We start from the raw sequence: 8,441 nt of genomic DNA, 5'->3' as shown, positions 1-8,441 counted from the left end.
GTCCTGAGGCTGGGGCAGCAGGGTTCGTCGTTGAAATCTGCAGATGCAAGTAATTCACGGAAGCTGAGCGTCGGTAGGCACTGGAATGTCCGCCTTCAGGACAGAGCAAGGCAGCGCACTATGGCAGCAGGCAGTCAGGGGTAACCAACCTGTAAGGCGAAAACAAAGCAGATAAGGGGGCGTCCGATCAGCACCGTCGCTGCTACTCGTGTAGACTGCTATTCTAGACTGCTACTCGTGTTGGACTAGTCTATCAAATAACCTTGGATCAGTTATTGAAATTTCTGTCTTGGACACGCTAGAAGCAATGGTGGCAGATGGCTGTGTTAAAGAAATACAAACGAAGTAGTGATCAGCTAGTTTTGTTTGAACTACTGTGGAATTAATAACTAGAATACATGACCGCACATTTATGTGGTCGATACATGAAACCGTAAGGCTATCCGCCAAAAATTCTTCGCGTGTGGCACAACGGATTCTTGTTTCTAGGCCCCATTTTGATATAGTGTCAAGGTAATCACTGACAAGTGCCTTCGTAGGACAGAGTGTGTCTATATTTATATCGCCTATCAGGCACACATGTTCATCTAGAGAAAATGATGATAAAGCAGAAGAATGGTAGGTGTAACGTTAAGGGATAAGAAAAGAGCTGATTGGGTGAGGGAACAAACGCGAGTTAATGACATCTTAGTTGAAATCAAGAAAAAGAAATTGGCAGGACATGTAATGAGGAGGGAAGATAACCGATGGTCATTAAGGGTTACATACCGGATTCCAAGGGAACGGAAGCCTAGCAGGGGGTGGCAGAAAGTTAGGTGGGCGGATGAGGTTAAGAAGTTTGCAAGGACAACATGGCCACAATTAGTACATGACCGGGGTAGTTGAAGAAGTATGGGAGATGCCTTTGCCCTGCAGTGGGCGTAACCAGGCTGATGATGATGATGATCAGGGAGAAATTTACAGAGCAGAGAAATGGTACATGCAGTATGTCGGAGAGGGATAGCCCGGTCAATCCACTGCTTTCGCTTAGACAAAGAGTGGGAAAGGGCCGAGAAGAGGGTACCAAGTAGCACATCGGCAGGCCCGGATGGTATTTCAATTATGCTAATAAAGAAATTGGGCCCGAAATCTAAGAAAGCATTAATGGAGGTGGTGAGCAAAATGCTAATGGATGGTAAAGTACCTGACGAATGGAAGCTAAGTAGGATGAGAATTATATATAAGGGAAAGGGGGAGAAAGCTGACATAAATAACTACCGACCTATAAAATTGATGTCATTGATTTACAGGGTGGTTATGCAGATTATAAAGGACAGACTGCAGGCATGGATAGAGATCGAGAGGGTGCTTGGAGAGCTACAAAATGGGTTCTGGAAGCATAGGAGGCTAGAAGACAATCTGTTCTCACTAACACAGTGCATTGAAATAGCTGAAAAGGAACACAAACCCCTATGGCTGGCTTTTTTGGATATCAAGGGAGCCTATGACTTTACTTCAAGAGGGCGTGGGGCATTCTGGAAACTTTATGAGTGCAAGGTGGAGTAACCAATTTCTTAAAAGATATCTATAAATGTAACCAGGGGATTATACAATGGGAAAAGCAGGTTTGGGAGCCTGTAATGATCGGCGGGGTCTACGGCAGGGGTGTCCATTGTCACCTCTGATGTTTATGCTGTACCTACATGGTTTGGAGGCCGAAATACAGCAAAGCGGACTCGGCTTCAACCTATCATTTTTCAAACAAGGAAAATTGATTGAACAGTCATTACCAGGACTGATGTACGCGGATGATATTGTATTAATGGCTGACAATACAGAAGATCTGCAGGGATTGATGGACATATGTGGTACATAAGGAGACAGATTAGGCTTGAAGTTTAGCAAAGGAAAATCAGCAGTCATGATTTTTAATGATAACATTTGCGGCGAGCATAAGATACAGGAGGCCACGCTGGCGATAGTCGATAATTACAAGTATCTTGGGGTGTGGATAAATAATGGCATTGAGTATCTGACAGAGTACGAAAAATATGTAACGACTAAAGGTAACAGAAGTGCAGCGATTATGAAGAGTAGGGCACTGTGGAGTTACAATAGGTACGGGGTAGTACGAGGGATATGGAAGGGGATAATGGGTCCAGGCCTGAGTTTTGACAATGCAGTTCTGTGTATGAGAGCAGAGACCCGGTACCAGTTGGAAACTAGGCAACGTGGTGTAAGTAGGCTCGCCCTGGGAGCACATGGCAAGACACCAAATCTTGGGGTGCAGGGGGATCTGGGATGATTTTCTTTCGAGGGCAGAGAGGCTAGTAGCAAGATAGCATTTGAGGAGCGATTGAGAAAAATGGGGCAAATTCGGTGGGCTAGGAAGGTTTTCAGTTTCTTATACACGAGGAATGTTGACATGAGGTGGAGGAAGCGAACTAGAAAATTGACAAGCGAATACTTGGGCAGTAGCGGGGGGACAAGTAAGGAATAATCTGTCAAGAAAAAGGTTAAGGAGACAGAGAGGGGTATGTGGAGTACAGAGATGCAAACCAAATAGGCATTGGAGACATACAGGATGTTTAAGCAAGAAATAGCCAAAGACAATATTTACGATAGCTCTAAGGGAAGCTCATTGTTGTTTGAGGCCAGGACACGTGTACTGCGAACTAAAACGTACCGAGCCGGATAACAGGAGATGGATTTGTTGTGCGGGGCGTGTGGAGAGGAGGAGGAAACTGCTGAACACCTGATACGTGTTTGTAAGCAACTTCACCCTGCAATTTAATGTAACGGGAAACTATTCAAAGCTTTGGGTTTTAAAGACAGTGAAAGTAAAATAGACTTTGAACAGGTAGAAATAACGAAACGGAGGCTGTCTGATCGGTGGATAATATCAACGCAGAAGTAAAGTAGTAAATACATAGGTATGCACGCATATAGTACCATTCAAGGCTAGGTGGCGCGCGCCGCCGCCACCCGATTCAAAGGGTTGAGTCTCAATCATCCATTCATCCTCCAGCGCAAGACGCCCATAGAAGATTGATGAATGCAGCTTACAGTGTGTTTTGACTGAATGAGCCATAAAAGTAACTCATCTCACTTGGTAAATTAAAGCACATATTGATGTGATGTACAATGTATGTTACACTAACGTGGTGGGCTTCTCTTGCTTACTGATTTAAGGAAAATGAGCTGGAGCTGTCCACATGATCTACTTATTTTACCTGCGAATATACTCAACAAAAATGTGTCCCAGCTGCTTAGTGGTATTTGAGATTACGTCAGTATTGCATATGTGCGTGTTGCCTAAAATAATTGAATTTTGAAAATGCTCGTAGGGATCTGATGTGCATATCTGCAGTTTATGGATACACGTAAAAGACTCAGCATCAAGTACAAGTGAACGGTCCCGCAGGCCCGGAGCCGATCATGCAAATAGATTCGCTGCACAAATTTGTGACCAGAAAAGATATGCCACATGAAATGGCATGCAAGGATGTGTTGAAAATATATATTGCACAGTGAATCAAACGCCTGCGCTATGAACATGTGGGTTCATCCACTTGGTTTCGTCCGTATTAGGCACTCACCTCTTGATTGTTTCGGGCACAGAAATACTCGGCATCGGGCTCTTTTTCTGCTGTGGCCTTTGTAGAAGCATGATTGTTCAAAGTGCAACATTTACACAGATCCTATGACTTGCTTGTGGATTCGCTAGTACAATTCCGGTGCGCGGGTCCGCCTGCCCAGCAATTTCCTTCTGAAGAGAAACCTGCAAACAAAAACGCCGCTCCGCATGTAAAAAAATAATGCTCTACTGTGACGCTTCTTAAACGATTGTGATGCATCACAAGAGCTGTCTACTCGCGTGGTGTTCTGAGCAAGAAGATACATTTGTTTACTCACATGTGAAGGTATATGCCAGAGCACTTCGGGGCTTGGGTTACAGTGTACTAGAATACTTGCTTCTAGTTTACCGTACTTGGGTGGCGCAAAAGGCACGAATGTGCCATAGCGTGCGATGTTGATGCGCGATGGCATATCAAACCTAAATTGTACGAAACTACTACGCATCCAAAAAACAGAGATTCGAAACCGAAATTCTTGTCATACTTTATTGCATGAATGCTTACATCGTGATTTACATAAGTCACGCGCTTAGCAAGCGCTTTCTTTAAACTTAATATTAACGCATCACCTTCATAAAGCCATCAGGTATGCGTTTTTAAATGACAAAGCATAAGGTGACCTGTACTTGCTTTCAGCTCTTTCAATAGTAACTGCGCTGGCCACATTGACCAGTAGCAACAGGGCGGCGCCCTAGGAAACTCTATGGCCCTAGGGGTTCTCACTTTTTCGGGCCAGATTTTCCTCTAGAGTTGGTATACTAGAGAGTTTTAGTTTAGGGGACGCAAGCGGCTTGCGTACGCAAGAACTAGGGGCGACGGTACTGCGCATGCGCAGACCGCTACGTCTGCTTTTGTCCTTGGGTTGTTTGGCCGGCCGAAAACATCGCTGCCCCTAAGTGGTCACGTTACCCACGTGACTCTCGCGGTGTAGGAGAACTTACAAGTAGCTAGCGGGTAGATAATCTAATAAATCTTTCGCCAAGTGTCGACACACGTCGTTTTTATATATATTAGAGAGGTTTAGCATGTCCGGTATTCGGATAAACGCCGTTGGGCGTTGGGGCGGAGCCATACGGGAGCGACCTGCATGGTGCAGCTATAGTGAACTAGAAGGGGGTAGTGGGGTCAGGGAGAGCACGCGGGTGCGGCATCTCACGTCGACGCCGCCAGATGGCGCCACTAGAGCATGGGCTGTACGGAACGCGAAACTGAGCATTTTCAACGTAGAGAAAGCCGTGTGCGCTTCGTGTCACGCCGAAAAAAGAAAGCGCGCAGCTCCGTAGCATGTTTTCTGAAAACTTCATATGAAATTAAGACAAGGCACAGAGAAAGGTGGAAAGACGGACGTTCTTCAAGCTTGCGTGAAAATAAAGCCGACCCAACGAGTGCAGACTAACGGCCGCACAACGATGCGACTGATTTCTAAACTAAAAGCTCGCGAACACCGTAGAGGAGGTAAATATGTGAATGGGTAAATTGCTTAATTCATTTGCCATTAACACTTTTTATACAGGTCAGGACCCAATTGGATTCACAGGTTCAAGTGAGCCAAACAATTGCGGCGCGTGTACTAACACATTCGGAACAGAGGCCAGATATGATGAGGTTTTATTCCTTTAACTGCGATTTTGTTTACGAAAGCATATATCCACTGAAAGCTAGGGAGTAAATCCTATGGTGATGCCACTATTATGCGGTCGTAGTGGTTACCAGGGATAGCGAAATTTCGTAACATAGCAAAATAAAGAGAACTCGTGGTAGCCACAAACAACTCTTTATTGGTACAAAAGATGGGCAGCTACTCCTTTCTCAAAGTGCATGGCTGCTACGAGAGAGGCACTATGAGGAACGGCTTATCTTCGCGTGCAATTTCTTTTTACGCCGTCCCTGTCGCGATTGGTTGATCCATTTTACATAGAAGTGCAGCCTGGTCAGCGCATAGAACTTGGTCAACTCTGTTGTGAGCGCATCTTAGTGCTGGCTGCAGCCTAAGGCATAGCCGAAGTTTTCCTTCACTAGCAACATTACATCCACTATGCTGTCACTGCAGAGTTTCTCTCGGCTGAAGAAGACAGTGAAGATGTCCTCCAACTTCTTCACTGCCCTGAAAAGCTCCAGCGAAGGATATAACAACCCTCCCTTGTCGCATGTCACAGTGAACTCAGAGTTTCTGCTTTCTGTATTGGGGGTTTCCATAAGAAAGGCCTTGCAAGACATGCAGTCATAACACTTCAGAAACTTTCGAGCAACATATCCTGCCATGTATTAGACGGTCGTCGCTCTTCTGCTCCACCAAATCTCTGTGCTCAGCAGGAATACTAGGAAGCATGCGCTCGGCTGAAGCTAGGTTTCCTTCCTCAATGAGATGGTCGATTGCAGCAGCCCTGGCTAATTGAGCTGGAGCATCTTGCGCACTCAGGAGAGAACTCATTTCTCCACTAGCTCCATTAAGGTCAGCCATAGAGTTTCTCACTACATTACCTAGAGGGAAATCTGGCGCTGCTGCGCTGTGGTATGTATGTAAAGCCCCTTAATAATTTTAGTGGTATGCATGGGAATGCCGGTATGTTGTGACTTCGGATTGGTATCGTTCTCGGAGAGTCAGGACACCTTGAAGACGCGCTTGGCAAGCACCGTTCCGTCTGTCACAATGAGTCATTTTCTACTAAAACTGCACGTCAAAAGTTGTCTTGGTTTTAATATTACGCAAAATTATGTTTTGTTTAACTATGAGAACTTGTTATTGCGTGTACGATTATATGTTACGTAAAAAGTGTCAGCGGGCCGCTAAAGTTGGAGGACAGACGACACGGTTCGCGCTCGCTTTGAAACAGTTTGTTGTCTGTTCTTGCTTTTCTTCCCTTGGTCATGCATTGTAGGTGAGTAAAGATGTAATATGCGTGAATGGAAACATTTTATGAAGATTTTACTTTGAGAACGCGTTATTTGTGTAGCCATATCCACGTTTTAGACGAAGCCACGTACAACACCAGCCAACACGAGCCTCGCAGACACATATACAGTCATTCCCATGACGGCACGGTGCCTCCTTAAGAAACTCCCATAGACGGTGGCGCCAGATTTACCTCTAGGTGTTATAGTGAGAAACTCTATGAGGTCCGCATTGCCTGAGCGTACTATTTTCGCAAGGTTATAAAAGGATAGGCAATTAACGACAATTAGAAACTGTGTTGGTGTTGGGCACTGGACATTAGACCCACATGATTGCCTGACTATACCGAAAAAGTTTTCCAGTGAATCCTGGCTTAACCTGTATGTCATAACATACCTAAATCCCTGGCTGACAAGATAATCCAGCAGTGATAATGTGCTAGATATCGTCACCCTTAGGCCATCTGCAGTTGAATCGCTTAAAAATCCACCTACTCTTTTAGCGTGTTTCGCACACAAACCGCACATGTTTCATCGAGTTTTTTGTCTTGGCGGTTCAAGTTGCGTTCCCAAATTCGCCGTGTTTATTCATCTTTCGGCGCGGTGAACGACGGCTACTTTCCATTTTTCCACTTATATCCTGTTTCACAGCCGGGAGCGAAGCAGGGTCGTTGCCGTTGGCGTTTCGATCTTCCTACTGCTCACGTGTTCGGCCGACTGCGCGCGAAACAGACTCGAACGGTAGGTTAAAACACCAAAAAACAGTCATCGTCGCGAATCAAGCCCGCATGAACAAGCGCGCGAAGCACTTTATTCTATGGCGAAGCCATAGATTTTTCTTTCTCTATGGCGAAGCAGCGGAGGGAGTCAGCCCACGCGACTACAGCGCCGCCACCGAAATCCGCGTCCCGTCCACACTCGCCGCCTCGCTGCAATGCATAGGGCGCTCCGGCTCCTGAGCCCACTACCCCCTTCTAGAACACCACAGTGCAGCCACCTGGCAGCGCAAAGCTCAAACGGACAAAAGAAGGTAATATTGCTGTAACCAAGTCTATTCTACTTCGCTGCTGGTGTAAATTTTCGGCACTGGCGTAATTGTGCTGCTGCCAAAAATTTATTACCTCAGCAAAGTAAAATACACCCGGTACTGAATTAGCTGCTTTTGTCTGTTTGAACTTTGCGCCACCAGGTGGCTGCACCATGGAGGGCGCTCCCGTTCATGGCTCCGCCCAGCGCCCCAGCCTGCGTTTACCCGAATACCGGACTCTCTAAACCTCTCTATTAACTGCTTTTAATAAGAATAGTTTTATGTGCTTTACTTTTTATGCTTGATTTCATGTTTTAAAAAATAATAACGCAGCAAAGATGAGACGTTGATGGCGCTGCGAGCGCATGCGACCTCACTGAGGCTTGCGTTTGGGGCCGCTAACCTACAACGTGTTTCTGCTTGCGTACGCAAACGCAAACGCACCCAATCGCTAGGGGCCCGAACGCCTTGCGTCCGCTAAACTCTCTACCATAGAGCTCTCTACTAACTCTATGCGCTGCGCACGCTGCAAGCCTCATCTCGCATAATCTCGCCACTGCCAGTACGCAGCGCTGCGATCAGCTCCGGCCACGCGTGGCTGCCGCTTCGCCTACCGCCGGAGCTAATCGCGGAGGCCACGGCAGCGTAGCAATAAATAATCGCGGCGCTCCAAGAAAGACGGCGTTGCCGACGGCTGCGGTGGCGATGACACCAACGCGGAGCGCGGAGCTGTTGCAGCACTTGAAAAATTTCACATTCTACCAAAGAATGACGGTCACCTCGAGGATCCCGGCTGAAAATTAATTTCCAATTAAACAATATTACTGGATGAGGACTTCGAATTATGGAGCGATTTCCTCCATAGGATTACATATAAAACTGACGGGACCAGCACTTCACTTCTA

At 46.3% G+C, this 8,441-nt stretch overlaps 1 pseudogene; it reads left to right on the top strand.

The window, feature by feature from the left end:
- Window positions 1-1,620: 1,620 nt before the first annotated feature.
- LOC142582070 (uncharacterized) lies at window positions 1,621-2,898 on the top strand (annotated as a pseudogene).
- Window positions 2,899-8,441: the final 5,543 nt, after the last annotated feature.

The sequence above is a fragment of the Dermacentor variabilis genome, chromosome 5, assembly GCF_050947875.1.
Source record: "Dermacentor variabilis isolate Ectoservices chromosome 5, ASM5094787v1, whole genome shotgun sequence".
Classification (NCBI taxonomy): domain Eukaryota; kingdom Metazoa; phylum Arthropoda; class Arachnida; order Ixodida; family Ixodidae; genus Dermacentor; species Dermacentor variabilis.
The sequence above is the reverse complement of the archived record's forward strand: the minus strand, read 5'-3'. Positions and strand labels throughout refer to the sequence as shown.